The sequence below is a fragment of the Haliotis rubra genome, unplaced genomic scaffold (assembly GCF_003918875.1).
Source record: "Haliotis rubra isolate DU_JTF1 unplaced genomic scaffold, ASM391887v1 Scf86, whole genome shotgun sequence".
NCBI classification, from domain to species: Eukaryota; Metazoa; Mollusca; class Gastropoda; order Lepetellida; family Haliotidae; genus Haliotis; species Haliotis rubra.
The window spans coordinates 883996-899262 of NW_025767590.1; the positions used below are offsets into that span (position 1 = coordinate 883996).

Genomic DNA, 15267 nt, shown 5'->3' on the forward strand with positions numbered 1-15267 from the left:
GTTTATTATGTTTGCACCACCTGTATTATTACCATAAATTTAAAGACTATTTCAGATTTCTCATGTTAAACTCTGAAAAAATCTTGAGTTGTTGTTTTGGTACCAAATTCTCTCCTGTAAATTGCCCTTTAAATGCATGGGAATGTTAAATCGATTGAAATAAAATGTAGGTACAGTATAGGCGAGTTGATATATTGACAACATAATACATTCATCACCTTTATCAAAGCATTAAGGCTAAAAAACATTTTTCTAGCATTTCCGACAGTACTTTAGTTTAGATTCCTAAGGAAATCGAGTGAACTTTCATTAGGTACATGTATGTTGAAAGGATAAAAATACTCTTGACCACTTCTCCACACCTGCTGGTTAACATGATCCTACAGACAAATTAATATGGAAGAAATGGATATAGTAATACGTTAATTAGGTAGAGACAGACATGGATTTTTTACTTGAGTATTCATAAGACTAAATGTTTCAAGATACTTCCTGCTCCTGTAGATGAATAAGTTAGTTCTCTGATTAAAGGGCACACACTACCCCAAGCCAAGTACACATATATCTCTTTACATCATGAACACAACAACCTCCTGTCCAAACTAAAAATTACATCTGTGATAGAATCTTCAATAACTTTACTAATAACTATTTATTTAAGTTCGTATGAAGTCTAATGTCAAGCCAGCAATATGATGCAGGCATCTAAAAAATAGTCTGGACCAAACAACCATGGTATAGTGATTTGCAATGATCCAAGACAGTAAGCCTGTGTCTTGATCCATTAAGCATTCATAGTGTTAGATATATTTTATTGATATAAAGTATTTCATAGGCTTACGAATGACGTAATGCTACAAACACAATATGGAACGGGCCCATAACACTAGAACCATCTTATCTCAGATCTTTTCGGAACCGGAATCCGCAAAACAATTAAATATTTCTAGACTCGCCCACCAAATATACTGATTATGGAATACACATAATATCTGCCTCTAACAAAGTTCTCTCAATCTGTGGCACAGACATCTAAGATCTATCATCAGTAATTGTAAATACAGTGGAGGCTGTCAAAACCGGCAGTTGTCCAATCCGACAAGTTGTCAACACCAGCATAAAATCTCAGTCTCTTGGCATGAAATGAGCCGCCCGAATGTGGGTTTATGCTGTAATCAGCGCCGTCTAATCCGGTGCGTGGCGAGGATTCGGCTGGATGTGTATTGTGATAGAACAATGTATATGAGATGACAAAACTTGTTCACTTCTAATCGGAGGTAACCGTGTCATCTGTACAATACGGCATGCTGTCTAAACCGGATTATTTCTTTAGTCCTGACGAGTGCCGGTTTAGACAGCTTCCACTGTATCCTTGATAAGGGCTACTCAGTGTCTATCAACAGCCACAATAATGTATCAGTGGAAGGCCACATCCAAAGCTATTATCCCAACAACTGCTGTTTGTGAGGCATGTTTCAATTTTCTTAAGTTCTATCAAACCAAAATGATAACAATGCGAGCCAAAAACAAAACAAAAACACTTCACCATTTATAAAGATTTCCCACACAAGTTCTTTTAATTAATTGGAATTAGTTGTCAAAATCTTTTAACCAGATGAAATAATGTTAACCAATAAATACTTTTAAGCTAGGAATTAATCTAAGGAGAAAGTATATAATGAACCTTGTTCTATGTTATTCATGTAAACAAATCATGAAAATCCAGTGACCAAATGAAAAGGTGTGGGCACATAACATTTCACCATAAAGGTAAAACAGTTGATGCATTCATCCTCAACAGCTTGGAAAACAACAGAACAACCAAATAATGTCATCATTTTGAATCATTTTACAACATAGACAAGCACTAAATGTCATAAATTTATAAGTAGAAAAACTGTCAAAAAGCAGTGTTAGTCTTGAAATATATAGAAAGAGTAAGCAGTTAGTATTCGATTATTTGTACATTTACAAATCCAATAGTCACTCAATAAATTGTACATTCATTATTTCTAGGTTACGTTTCTATCACTGGCTCTTTGCAACATACAATGCAACACCAGGTTTCTAATTATGCTACTCCTAGACGACAAGACGAACATGCCACAAGAACAAGACAAGGGAGATCACTCACTCTATGTTGTTCAGATGTTCAAAGTCAAACCAGAACACTACAGCAAATGCCATAAGGTTAGAGCACTGAGCCATCAAGCTGAAAATAGACACACATTTTCAGATTAGGAAAGCAATACTTCTTATAATCTACTCATTTGCAGGATTCCAGCCACATCATGGTGGGAGAATGAAAAAGGTCTTACGCATGTGGGTAATCAAATCTGGATGATGATTCATGCATAATTCAGAGTTAGATCAGATATTTACGCATATAAATGAAAAAAAACCCTACCTTTTTGTAAGCAAACAGACTCCACATACATAATGGATGTAATCCCACTTAGATACAAAGAGGTATCAAAACGTTTGATTCTAGCATATACAGTCAAATCCCGATGAGTCGAATCGCTGGGGACCAAGTAATAAATTCGACTTATCGATGTATTCGAGACATAAGTATGCCTATGAGGGTAGAAAAAAGATGATCCAGTCCTAATTTCTCCGCCTAAGCATTTGTTAACTAATGATTTCCATATAACTAATAGGGGCACCTTATCAGTTCCAGTCTGATTAGCACTAATCTGCCTTTTGAACTCACCCGTCAATGACGGAAAGGTGTGAGCCGCGCTGGTTTGTTAATTGGATCAGTTTGCTACACCAATCAACTTCTCATTGACTGACTTCGGCTTATGTATACAAGATTGCTGTTGTTTGAATCTCATGGGACCAAATTCCTTTTCGAGTCATCGTGTGTATTTATGAGGCAATTAGTGTAACGGTATTCAAATGATGATAACTATAACAGGAATTGGTCGGGACCGACAGGTACTTCGAGTTATGCATAATATTCGAGACACCGGCATTCGACTCATCGGGATTTGACTGTATAAGCAAATATATTGTAATCATTTTGTAAAACTTCGTCTTACTGCAGTTCGATACACATTCCACCCTTTCTCCAGCGCACGTATCCTGGTTTTATAGAAAGTCAGATCCTGGGGTACAGAATGGTGTCATGCTATGGTGAAGGGTACAGGATGGTGTCATGCTGCGGTGAAGGGTACAGGATGGTGTCATGCTGTGGTGAAGACTTCACTACCACACCTCATCCTCATCATATGATTGTGATACCAGTGCAATACTTTCATTTCAAAAGTTCACATTCTCACCCTTTTCTAGGTGCATCACAACCCTCAATCTTTTGTTTTGAATTTCAGACAGCAAAAATGGCACATAGTAGGGAAGAAACATGCAAGCTTGGAAGCAATGTACAGATTCTGCTATTAATGACAGCTAATACTAGGGGATCTACAAATACTGGTTCTCGAACAGTTTCTGTTTTGACATGTCATCACGAGGTGGGCTTACACCCAGACATGGGCCTACAACAAAAAATCCCACCTGGATATAGAGAGGCTGGAAAGATGGCGCAGCAGGGTGAGCAGGCACAGAGTGACAACAGTATCAGCAGCCAGTGGCCTCTGCAACACAAACATCAAACATCCACAAAATTACAAGGACTGATACCCCCAACTTTATGTAATTTTTGAGTAAAATTGATATTTTATACTTATCCTGACTCATGCTCTTTGCTTGTCTCCTTCCTCTTGCTAACATAGTGGAACACTTGTATCTCCCTAATTGAAGTTCCTTTCAATGTAAAATCACTAATTAGTACACCACGAAGTTACCTCCCTTCCACAAGCTGAACGAGGGCTTCACCTCTACCCATGTGCCTCACTCTCTCCTCATATACTGAGCCCAACATTTGAATTTACAGGGAAATCCAAAGTGTTATTTGGGAGGATGGGAGGGTTGATTCTATGAGTCAGGATAAGTATAAAATATCAATTTTACTCAAAAAATTACATATTTTCCTTATCCTGACTCATGCTCTTTGCTTGTAGAATCCAACAGAGCCGGAGGTGGGAATATATAATACTTTGGATTTTAATAATTAGTGATTTGAACTGTGATGATTGTAATAACCCTATGAGAACTTCATAAAGGCATTGAACTGATGAATTCCTGCTGCCAGCTTATCAGCTGCCATATAGAGGTTATTACAATGTACTTATTATGATAAGTATATATAATATTAATACAATGCTTAAGACTAATAGACTTAAGCTTGTTAATATGCTAGTATAAACTCCTTAGAGTTTGTTAGCTAAAATACTTTAAGATATAAACATAGCACTAAGCTTAAAATATGATTAATTTTAAGCTAATTATATAATAACAAACCCTTTAGGGTTTGTTAGTTAAAATATTTATATGATATAGACAGTGCTGAGCTTAAGATATGAATAAGCTTAGCTATATATATAACAGCAAACTTTGTAGAGTTTGTTAGCTAATACATTTTACAATATGAGTATAGTATTGTGCTTAAGATATAATTATCTTAAGCTACATATATAATAGCCAAACTTAGTAGAGTTTGTTAGCTAATATATTTTTACAATATGAGTATAATACTGTGCTTAAGATATAATTAACTTAAGCTACATATATAATAGCCAAACTTAGTATAGTTTGTTAGCTAATATATTTTACAATATGAGTATAGTACTGTGCTTAAGATATAATTAACTTAAGCTACATATATAATAGCCAAACTTAGTAAAGTTTGTTAGCTAATATATTTTTACAATATGAGTATAGTACTGTGCTTAAGATATAATTAACTTAAGCTACATATATAATAGCCAAACTTAGTAAAGTTTGTTAGCTAATATATTTTACAATATGAGTATAGTACTGTGCTTAAGATATAATTAACTTAAGCTACATATACAATAGCCAAAAACTCTGTAGAGCTTATTAGCTAATAGATTTATAATGTAACCATAGTACTAAGCTTAAGATATGATTAGACTTAAGCTAAATGTATATAGCAAAAACTCCTTAGAGTTTATTAACTAATATACTTTTATGTTATAAACATAGTACTGAGCTTAAGATATGATTAAACTTAAGCTATATATATATAATAGTAAAACTCCGTGAGAGTTTGATAGCTAATACATTTTATTATGTTGATTTAGACCTAGTATTGAGCTTAAGATATGAAGTAAACCTTAAGCTAAATATATAATAGCAAAAACCTTTTAGAGTTTTAATAGCTAATATACTTATATGGTATCAACATAGTATTGAGCTTAAGATATGAAGAAACCTTAAGCTACATATGTATAGCAAAACTCCGTAGAGTTTGTTAGCTAATACATGATATAATGTAACCATAAAGCTTAAAATATGATGAAAACTTAAGCCCAATATATAATAGCAAAAACTCTTTTTAGAGTTTTGATAGCTAATATACCTATATGCTATAAACATAGTACTTGCGCTTTAAGATATGAATAAGCTTTAAGTTACATATATAATAGCAAAAACTCCATAGAGTTTGTTAGCTAATACATGTTATAATGTAACCATATTGCTTAAGATATGATGAAACTTAAGCCAAATAGCAAAAGCTCTTTAGAGTTTGTTAGCTAATATAGTTATATGATATAAACATAGTACTTGAGCTTAAGATATGAATGAGCTTAAGCTACCTATATAATAGCAAAACTCCGTGAGAGTTTGTTAGCTAATGTATTTTTACAATATGAGTATAGTACTATGCTTAAAATATACTTGACTTAAGCTACGATATAATAGCCAAAAAACTCTGTAGAGTTTGTTAGCTAATGCATTTATCATGTAACCACTGTGATGATAAAAACGAGCTTAAGCAAATTATATATAGCATGAAGCTATTTAGTACTGTTATAAGATAAGTAAAAATCTGTAAGATTGACTTATCTTCTCCGAGGAACTGTCAACTGTTGTGCAAGGACCATGGGATCGAATTGGTGGATACCTGAGATGTCCTCGGTGGTGATATCTCTCAGATAATGGTTGGCAACCACCATATCGATCTACAGTAATAAACCCTCCATTATTTCAAATAACATTTGTGTAGATGAAATTGTAGAAGTTAGGGCTCTAATATCAAGAGTATTAAAGCTCATGGAGGGTCGGATTAGGTCCATCTGTCTTGTATGCACGTAGTATGACAGTTCTGATCCAAACGGAGATATAGTACGCGAGACTACACTCTGCGAAGTTGATGATAGAGGAAAAAAAAATCTGTTGTATTTTTTCTTCCTGTTTGGTTTGGTGGAGATAAATTTACAGTGCTCTTGCTGGCCAGCTGATAGCATCATCGTATCATGGAGTCCAAGTATGTCATCCAGGCATGTTCATAAACCTCACTTGTGAGGTGTTGTAGCACTATATTCATATCCCCAAGTTGGTAATGCGGAAACTTCCGCTTATTCTCCAAACAGAAACTTAGTAGGTTTACTAACCATCTAGTTGTGTTAGTAGCTTGATGATGAAATTCAGGTGTAGTCTGAAACGCTGTGGATTTCGATCCACTTGTATCACGCCGCCTAGGTAAATCGCTATGATGTCCTTTGACGATGTATGTGCACAACCGGAGTTTGTGTCCTCGATGAACTTTATGTAAAATCGCCTGACTGCTGTGCCCTTGTCTAAACTTGACAGGGAGGTCTCTAACCTGAAGAAAGCAGCCTAATCATGAAGGTTCAGGTTAACTGGGCTGTAAGGAGGCTTGCTCGCTCATTGATATAAAGTTGTCACTTGCAACCTATGTCTTGAACTGTGAACTATGCTCGACCTCTGTGTAGGGCGCTGTTCATCGGGGTCCAATCAGAATAAGGCATTTTGATTCTGTAGAGTACCCGCCAGTGATGTCACCGTGTAGCAGGAAAAGGAACCTTGTATAATATAGTGCCGCCGCTGATATTAGAACAATCATCGGTCTTCATCGTAACTTCCGGGGTTACCCGAAAGACCACGCGTTTCGAGGATTAATGGTAAACGCTACGAAAGCTTCAAGCGCTAAAATACCTTGCTCTGTAATATTAATGCTGGGTAGGTTATTTTCCTGGCTGTCGTGAAAGTACTTCAGTTTTGAATATAATTCGACTTCTTTATATATAAAGGTACAATAACTTGTAAGTTGTCAGCTTGTAGACTGTATACATGAATGTATCGCCATAATTGTAGAATTAAAGCTGAATTTGTTGTACATATTTCTTCTCAGAAATGTTGACGATTATGAGTTATACTCGCTGTAACAAGGCTGCTGTTCAATTTCGATATTGAATTGTTCTGCAGATATGCGTAATGGTCACGCATGTAGATAATCGTGATCGTCGTCCGGGATTGCATATACCAGCAATTTATAATGAATAGTTGATTTCTGTGAAGATCTATGAAACGCCGCTGACAAATTAATACAGCGACGCTCTGTGTTGTAAATAGCCTGTGCAATTGTCTTCGCAGAGGGCTTATAGATCGCATCTGGCATACAGTTGATAGACAACTTATGCGATGTCTTGAACGGACTGAGGAGTAGCTATATATGACGAGTGGCTAGTATATGGAGACCTTTGGAGGAGACTTCCTCGGTGAACGCCGGAGACTTCAATGGCTTCTCGGCATCCCTTCTAGATCTACTGGTGAAGTAGACTTGGAGTTACTTAGCCTTCAAGCGACCTTCGCTGGGTATCGAGTCAAAGTCCGATTAGAATATATATATATATATATATATATATATATATATATATATATAGCTTATATATATATATAAGAGCTTCGCTTCAATGGCCTCTGTGTTTAACAGGATGTGGGTCGGCGGCGCTTACTACTCCGCCGACGCCCCTTGTAGCTGGTGAGGCTCTAGTCTTCGCTGAGGCTGCCTGGGACTTGCTGGTTCTGCATAAGTAGGGCCGAGTGGATCATCTTATCATTTTCAGAAGTCGTGTTACTTAAATCTGGTGATAAGTGTCTCAATGATCGCTCTAGATCTATTTAGGCCAACGAACATACGTCTCCGCCATGGATTCAACTGAACCAATTTACGATTGTAGTTCTTATTGTTGATATCGATGATCAACTTGTAGTTTTCATCGATGTCTTAAGCCTTGAAGAAGGGGTCCATGTTGTGCGTGGAAAACTTCTGTAGGCGTGAAAGTTCGGCAATTATGGTGTCTGAACTTTGTGGCTTTATGGGATGCTATGTCTAGATTCTGTGCTACCGCAGCAATCGGGTCGATCGGAGGTAGGGTGATAGCATCTCGCGCTCGTCTTCCTTCATCAGGTATGTCTGCGTCGTACCTGCCACTCTAGGAAGGTGATGTAGACTTGTGTGCAGACTTGTGTGGTAACCTGTGAGGCGATCGATGTGGTGATGCACGAGGAGATCGGAGACTATTGACAGCTTCGCCCAAGCGGCTAGAGAGGTGGCAGATCTCCTCAATGGGCAGGGCTGCCAGCGTAAGCTGTCGATGTAGCCACTGCCCTAACCGAATGAGCCTTCAACCCTACAGGCGGGATACGCCCTGTTTGAGTATAGCTCATGTGTATGGCAGAGACAAGCCACCTAGAAATGGTTTGCTTGGTGGCGGAAGACCAGCCTGAACCCGCCATAACAACAAAACAATTGGTTACCCTTACGGGTACCCTTGTTAAGTTTGATATAAGCCTTAAGTGTCTTCAGGACATCTAAGGCGTGAGCACGTCGTGAGAGGTACCCGGACAGGGAAGGCTGAGTGAAAGCTGGGAGCTCAATAGAGCGCCGTCACATGGAAGGGACTATCCTTCTTAGGGCCGGTAAAGTATCAGGCAGCCGTATGCTAACTCTGTCTTTGTGAAAAACAGTAAAGCGGGATCGGCCGACATTGCGCGTGAATATCGCCAACCCGCCTGCCTGAAGTCACCGCCACAAGCGCCGTCTTCCACGTCAACAGCTGGAGTGAAAGAACCGACAGATTGTGAAACAGTGGACGGACAGCCAATCAAGAGCGATTGACAAGTCCCACGGGGGACTAATCCGCCCGGACAACGGGGACGGATTCTGTCCACGCCTGCTAAAAAGCGCTGTACCAGAGGTGCTGCCCCAAGAGAAACACCGTCAACAGGAATGTGAAAGCAGAAATAGCTGTAGAATATCCTCGAACAGTTGAAGCCGCTGGGCCGGCTTCCAGCGAGACTGGAGAATTCTAACACACAGACTAAATCTGTAGAAAGGGATCAAGAATCCCCTGTTGACACACCAGCGCGAATAACAGGCCCATCTATCCTCATATTGAGCGTTTAGCCGAATCCCTCCGCTGAAGCCAGAATTGTGTCTGCAACTGGTGCAGAATTCGCTTCGCATGGAAGCGATCCCTGATAGCGGCCAAGCCACCCACTGAATCCTGGGATTGGGTGGGGAGCTCCCGTTCTGGGATAGGAGGTCGGTCGAAAAGGTAATAGAACAGGAGGCTGAGCCAGAAACCTGAAATTACGGAAACCAGCTTTGTGCCGACCAAAGGGGTGCCAGAAGCACAAGTAGCCGAGCTGGTTGTCGCGGTCAGCTGCGACAGGACCCTGGAAATCCAGTGGTATCGGAGGCATACAGTACCCTGTCCGTCCAATCTAGCTGAAAGCGTCGTTGGCTAACGCACCCGGATCGAATCCGGGGCAAAACACAGGAATCTGGTTACGTCACCCCAGGCGCCAAACAGATCCACCTGGAGCGACCGAACAACTGGGAGATAATCCCGAATATCTCGGTCGAGCATCCACTTTCGTGTGGGGCTAGTATACGCCCGTGAGGCCCAGCGTCTGCCGCAGGGCGTTGTCTACCCGGGGAGATAAACAGGCAAAACCGAATGTTGAACTGATGGCACCACAGTAGAAACTGCCACGCCTCCTGAAGGAGCGGCGGAGACACTGTGCCGCCTTGCTTGAGAATGTAAGTCATGGCGTTTGATTGTCCATTTCTAGAGCGAACCACGGCCCTGCACCAACACCGGAAGCACTTTTCGAACACCTTGCGGACTGCTCTCAGTTCTAACACATTGATGTGTAGGCTGACCTCCCGCTCCGACCAGAGGCGGAGGCTGAGTGCTTCGCCCAGGACCCCAACCTGTGAGGGAGGCGTCCGTCTGAACTGAGAGGGAAGGTGTCGAGGTGTCGAGGGATCCCCTGGACAAATTCCGACTTCCGTCCACCATCGCCAAGTGAGGGATTAACCACTCTGGCGTTATGAGCATAATCTCGTAGCCCTGCGAGTGGGACCACAGCTGAGCTAATGCTTGCTGAATTGAGTGCATCCTCAGGCAGCGCCGCCAAACCCGTCCACTGTAGCGCCATGTTGCCGAGCAACCCGAAGCCATGTTAGGGCCGGCCTTAGCGGGGACTGGAGGAACTGTAACACAGTCCCTCGGACTTTGGCGATGCGGTCGAACAGGGAAACAATCCCTAAGCGCCGTGTTGAATCTGGCTCCCAAGAATATCAGATCCTGCGTCGGAGCGAGTTCTGATTTCTTGAGATTGATAATCCAGCCCAGTGACACCAGAGTATCCAGCACAGTGTGGAGGCTCTGCTTAACTGAGGCCCTAAGGCCCGTAGAAGCCAATGCGTCCAGATGCGGGTGACAACACCTGCCCTGAGACCTGGCTAACTGAGCTGGGATTAGCATAAGTTTGGTGAACACCCTTGGCGCCGTGGAGATGCGAAGGGCCGCAGCGAAAACTGGTATACGTCCGTCGAAGGAGAACCCGGAGGTACTTCTTGAATTGAGGGTGCATTGGAACATGGAGGTATCGTCTTTGAGATCGATTGGCGTAAGCCAATCCCTGTCTCCGGCGGAGGAGATCACTGACCTGAGTGTCTCCATCCTGAAAGGCGGCACCTCCAGTAATTTGTTCAGCCCTCTGAGATTCAGAATGGGTCTGAACCCTCCGTCCTTCTTGGTCACGAGGAAGTAGGTGGAATAAAACCCCTCTTCTCGCTGACTCACAGGAACCACCTCGATGGCTGCCTTGGTCAGTAAAGACTGAACCTCGGCACGGAGGACTTCCGCCTTGTCGCGGGAGGTCGGCACAGGCGTGTGCCGAACCCCGGAGAAGGACGGAGGATCGCGCCTCCACTGTGGCAAATGGCCATCCCTGAGCGTGGACAGGACCCAGGGATTTGAGGTGGCTGCCTCCCACTCCCGGAGGAATAGGGACAGCCGGCCGCCGACAGGGACGTGTGGCAAGAGGCAGTGCACCCCCACCGTCGGCAAGTCTCCGCTTGCGTGAGTGGGGGGCAACAAGGGCTCTGGGGCATGAATCAGTGGGAAGCCGGGGCTGGCTTCCCCTTGCCCCGAAAAGACTGCTGCGCTGGCGCAGGCCTGCCCTTGCCTCTCGATCGCCTGCTCCGCTTGGACTGCAAAGGGGCAGCCCACTTAACAACATCCTTCGCCGGAGCCGAAGGGTAAGCGGATGCAAGCGGGGAGGGCCGATGGCGAGGAGCGGAGGGCTGCTCCAACAAAGGCTTTGAGTCCTTAAAAGTAGAGACAGCCTCCGCGGCCTCCCTAACCACCTGCAATGCCCCAGGGAACAGGGAAGATCCCATGGTATAGGGCAATGAAAGTAGAGCTTGCTGTGTGGCCGGCGAATACCGTGCCACAGACAGCCACAGGCGGCGCAAGCCCATGACTGCACCCATCATCTGGCTGGCACAGCACCTAATGCTGTCCCGAGCCAGATGTGAGTGTACATCCGTTAGTTGCCGCGCGAGCACCGACTCCGATGAATCGGCACCGCCAGCGCTGTGGGCCACCAGCTGTCCCTGCAATGCAGACAGGTAGGCTGAATGGACGGCCACTTTAAGCTGCTGAGCCGCGCACCGGTAACATTCTTCAAATGACCGGTAGGCAGACTTCAGCGGTAGTGATGTACTAGCCGGAAAAGGGGGGAGGCGCCTGCCCTGCCTGGCCGAGGCCAGGGAAGACGAAGACGACCCTCCTAATGTAACCGAGGCAAATCGCTTTCGTCCACCACTGGTGGTTCGAAGCGTCTCCTCACTAACTGGTACCGCCTGCCCGTCAGGCAAATCAAAGCGGCGGCGAGTACCAGCAAGGGCCCGGATTCACCACTTCACTGACCAGTGATGGGAGAATCGCGAGGCGAGCCTCTGCGACCGGTTAGAGTGCGAGCGCCTCCCGGGGAGCGAAACTCCAGCGAGGTCGGTTGCGGGGCGGGAACAGCCACCTGCGGCAGGACTTGGCGATCTTATCCCGAACCTGCGCGGGGCGAGGCAAAAGAATGCGGTACTCCCGCCTCCGGTTCCTCCGTCCCTTCCTCCTCCTCCATATCGACCTCGGCAGAATCCTCGGCCGTCATCATCTCAGACTCCTGAGAGAGAACGCCGAGGAGACGCATGAGGCAGGACCAGACAAAGTAATAAGGTCCAGAGGAGCCAGGGGAAAAACATCACCCTGCCGGGAGGAACCAGCGCCAGGTGGCCGAGTAGCCTGAGAGAGGAACCTGCCGCAACAGGCTTCCGGGCAGCCCAGACTGGCTGCCAGGCGAAGGTATCCCGAACTGGTCGGGTGCCTGGCGACCACCAGTCGGGACACCAGGCGATGACAGGGGCAACCCTGTCTCGCCCGGCACCAGGCACCTGTGACAGCCCGGGCGTAAAGCCAGGTCGTCAGCAGGCGCCGAGGGCATGCTATCGCCCGCGGCGAAAGCCAGGATCAAGCAGCCGGGGAGGCGTTCTCCCGAGCGGCTTCGGGCAGCCAACCCCCAGATGTGTCAGCTCCGCCCCGGCGACCGGCGGCTGAGCTCCTTCACGGAACCCTGCTAACGCCGTATCAATCAGGGACTTGACTGGCGACATCTGCTCCTGGAAAAAATGGTTAAGGAATCAACAGGAACATTTTGCACAGGTGCTGAATCAGGAGGGTGGCGGGTACAGAGATGGAAGCAGGAGGCGCCCGAAGGGGCATGAGTGCGTGACGGCCGCCTTGGTAGCCTTAGCTTTCTTGGGGAGCCCGGCTCCAGCGTGGGAAGCGGCTCCCAGCGGACCCCTTTCCCTACTATGGGAGCTTGGGCCCGGGGATCCTGCGCCCAGAGATCACCCGCCGAAGCAGGTTGCTGTAAAACAGCGCGTGTCTATCGCCTCGACCGAATGGTTTGGGCGAGAACATGGCACATGCCGCACACCCTCTTCCTCATGTTCCTTCTGCACTAAACAGCGTAGGCAGACCTCGTGGAATCCCGATGCGGGGATTGCAGCAAGGCAGGAAGTACAGGGTTTAAACTGCAACAAGTAAAAACCTGTGCAGCAATCTACCCTATACCCACATACAAATACATGTAAACAGACGCGTGGGCGATACAACTAATCGACAACGTAGCATGCAGTTGACCTAGTACACTGCAGCATAACTAACAATTCACGGCTTTTTTAGCGTAATATAGAAAATCTGAGCAGTTGACATACGCCCTACACGCGATACAAAGATACAAATAAAAATCACTAAAACCACCTGTAACATTGAAAAACCACATGGGAAACCAATGAACAGGAAGGCTAGCGAAGGGACCTGTCCGCCATCTTGACCGCACTAACCGCAGCCGACCGCGACAGGTACCAAGTTACAGCGAGGAATTTATGAATGAAAAATTCAGAAAAAACCTCCAATTAAGCCCATGCAGGAAAAGAGAACCATACATACAGTTGCGGTTTCTGAAACACTCATTTCTCTATAGTCGCAAGGAAAAACCTTCTGGTATGGACCCACGTCTTGTCGGTACAACGACAGCATGGAAAGTGAGGTACGAGGTTACGGTCTGGAGTTACCTGCTCTTGGCTGTAGGGGGCCAGAGGGCCCTGTAAGGGTGGTCTCACAAGACAAAACGTAGTTTTTGTTTTGTAAATATTTTATTCAAAATATTGTTACAACTGTCGTAGGGATTTTAAATGGACATTTAAATGCTTATAAGTACCCCAAGGAGGAATATATAAAAAAGAATACATCTGTGATAGAATCTTCAATAACTTTACTAATAACTATTTATTTAAGTTCGTATGAAGTCTAATGTCAAGCCAGCAATATGATGCAGGCATCTAAAAAATAGTCTGGACCAAACAACCATGGTATAGTGATTTGCAATGATCCAAGACAGTAAGCCTGTGTCTTGATCCATTAAGCATTCATAGTGTTAGATATATTTTATTGATATAAAGTATTTCATAGAGCTTCTGAGAATGGCGGTAATGCTACAAACACAATATGGAGCGGGCCCATAACACTAGAACCATCTTATCTCAGATCTTTTTGAACGGAATCCATAAAACAATTAAATATTTCTAGACTTCGCCCACCAAATATACTGATTATGGAATACACATAATATCTGCCTCTAACAAAGTTCTCTCAATCTGTGGCACAGACATCTAAGATCTATCATCAGTAATTGTAAATACAGTGGAGGCTGTCAAAACCGGCAGTTGTCCAATCCGACAAGTTGTCAACACCAGCATAAAATCTCAGTCTCTTGGCATGAAATGAGCCGCCCGAATGTGGGTTTATGCTGTAATCAGCGCCGTCTAATCCGGTGCGTGGCGAGGATTCGGCTGGATGTGTATTGTGATAGAACAATGTATATGAGATGACAAAACTTGTTCACTTCTAATCGGAGGTAACCGTGTCATCTGTACAATACGGCATGCTGTCTAAACCGGATTATTTCTTTAGTCCTGACGAGTGCCGGTTTAGACAGCTTCCACTGTATCCTTGATAAGGGCTACTCAGTGTCTATCAACAGCCACAATAATGTATCAGTGGAAGGCCACATCCAAAGCTATTATCCCAACAACTGCTGTTTGTGAGGCATGTTTCAATTTTCTTAAGTTCTATCAAACCAAAAATGATAACAATGCGAGCCAAAAAACAAAACAAAAAAACACTTCACCATTTATAAAAGATTTCCCACACAAGTTCTTTTAATTAATTGGAATTAGTTGTCAAAATCTTTTAACCAGATGAAATAATGTTAACCAATAAATACTTTTAAGCTAGGAATTAATCTAAGGAGAAAGTATATAATGAACCTTGTTCTATGTTATTCATGTAAACAAATCATGAAAATCCAGTGACCAAATGAAAAGGTGTGGGCACATAACATTTCACCATAAAGGTAAAACAGTTGATGCATTCATCCTCAACAGCTTGGAAAACAACAGAACAACCAAATAATGTCATCATTTTGAATCATTTACAACATAGACAAGCACTAAATGTC

At 43.7% G+C, this 15267-nt stretch overlaps 1 protein-coding gene and 1 long non-coding RNA gene across 3 annotated transcripts in view; both read right to left on the reverse strand.

Moving 5' to 3' along the window:
* Positions 1 to 15267, reverse strand: part of LOC124262896 (amino acid transporter AVT3B-like) — a 60507-nt gene that overhangs the window by 22001 nt on the left and 23239 nt on the right. The window lies entirely within an intron of this gene.
* On the reverse strand, positions 90 to 1127 carry LOC124262898. The gene is made up of 2 exons (XR_006894717.1): positions 350 to 1127; positions 90 to 303 (listed from the first exon to the last, which is right to left on the reverse strand). It is a non-coding gene; the product is annotated as an uncharacterized LOC124262898 (long non-coding RNA).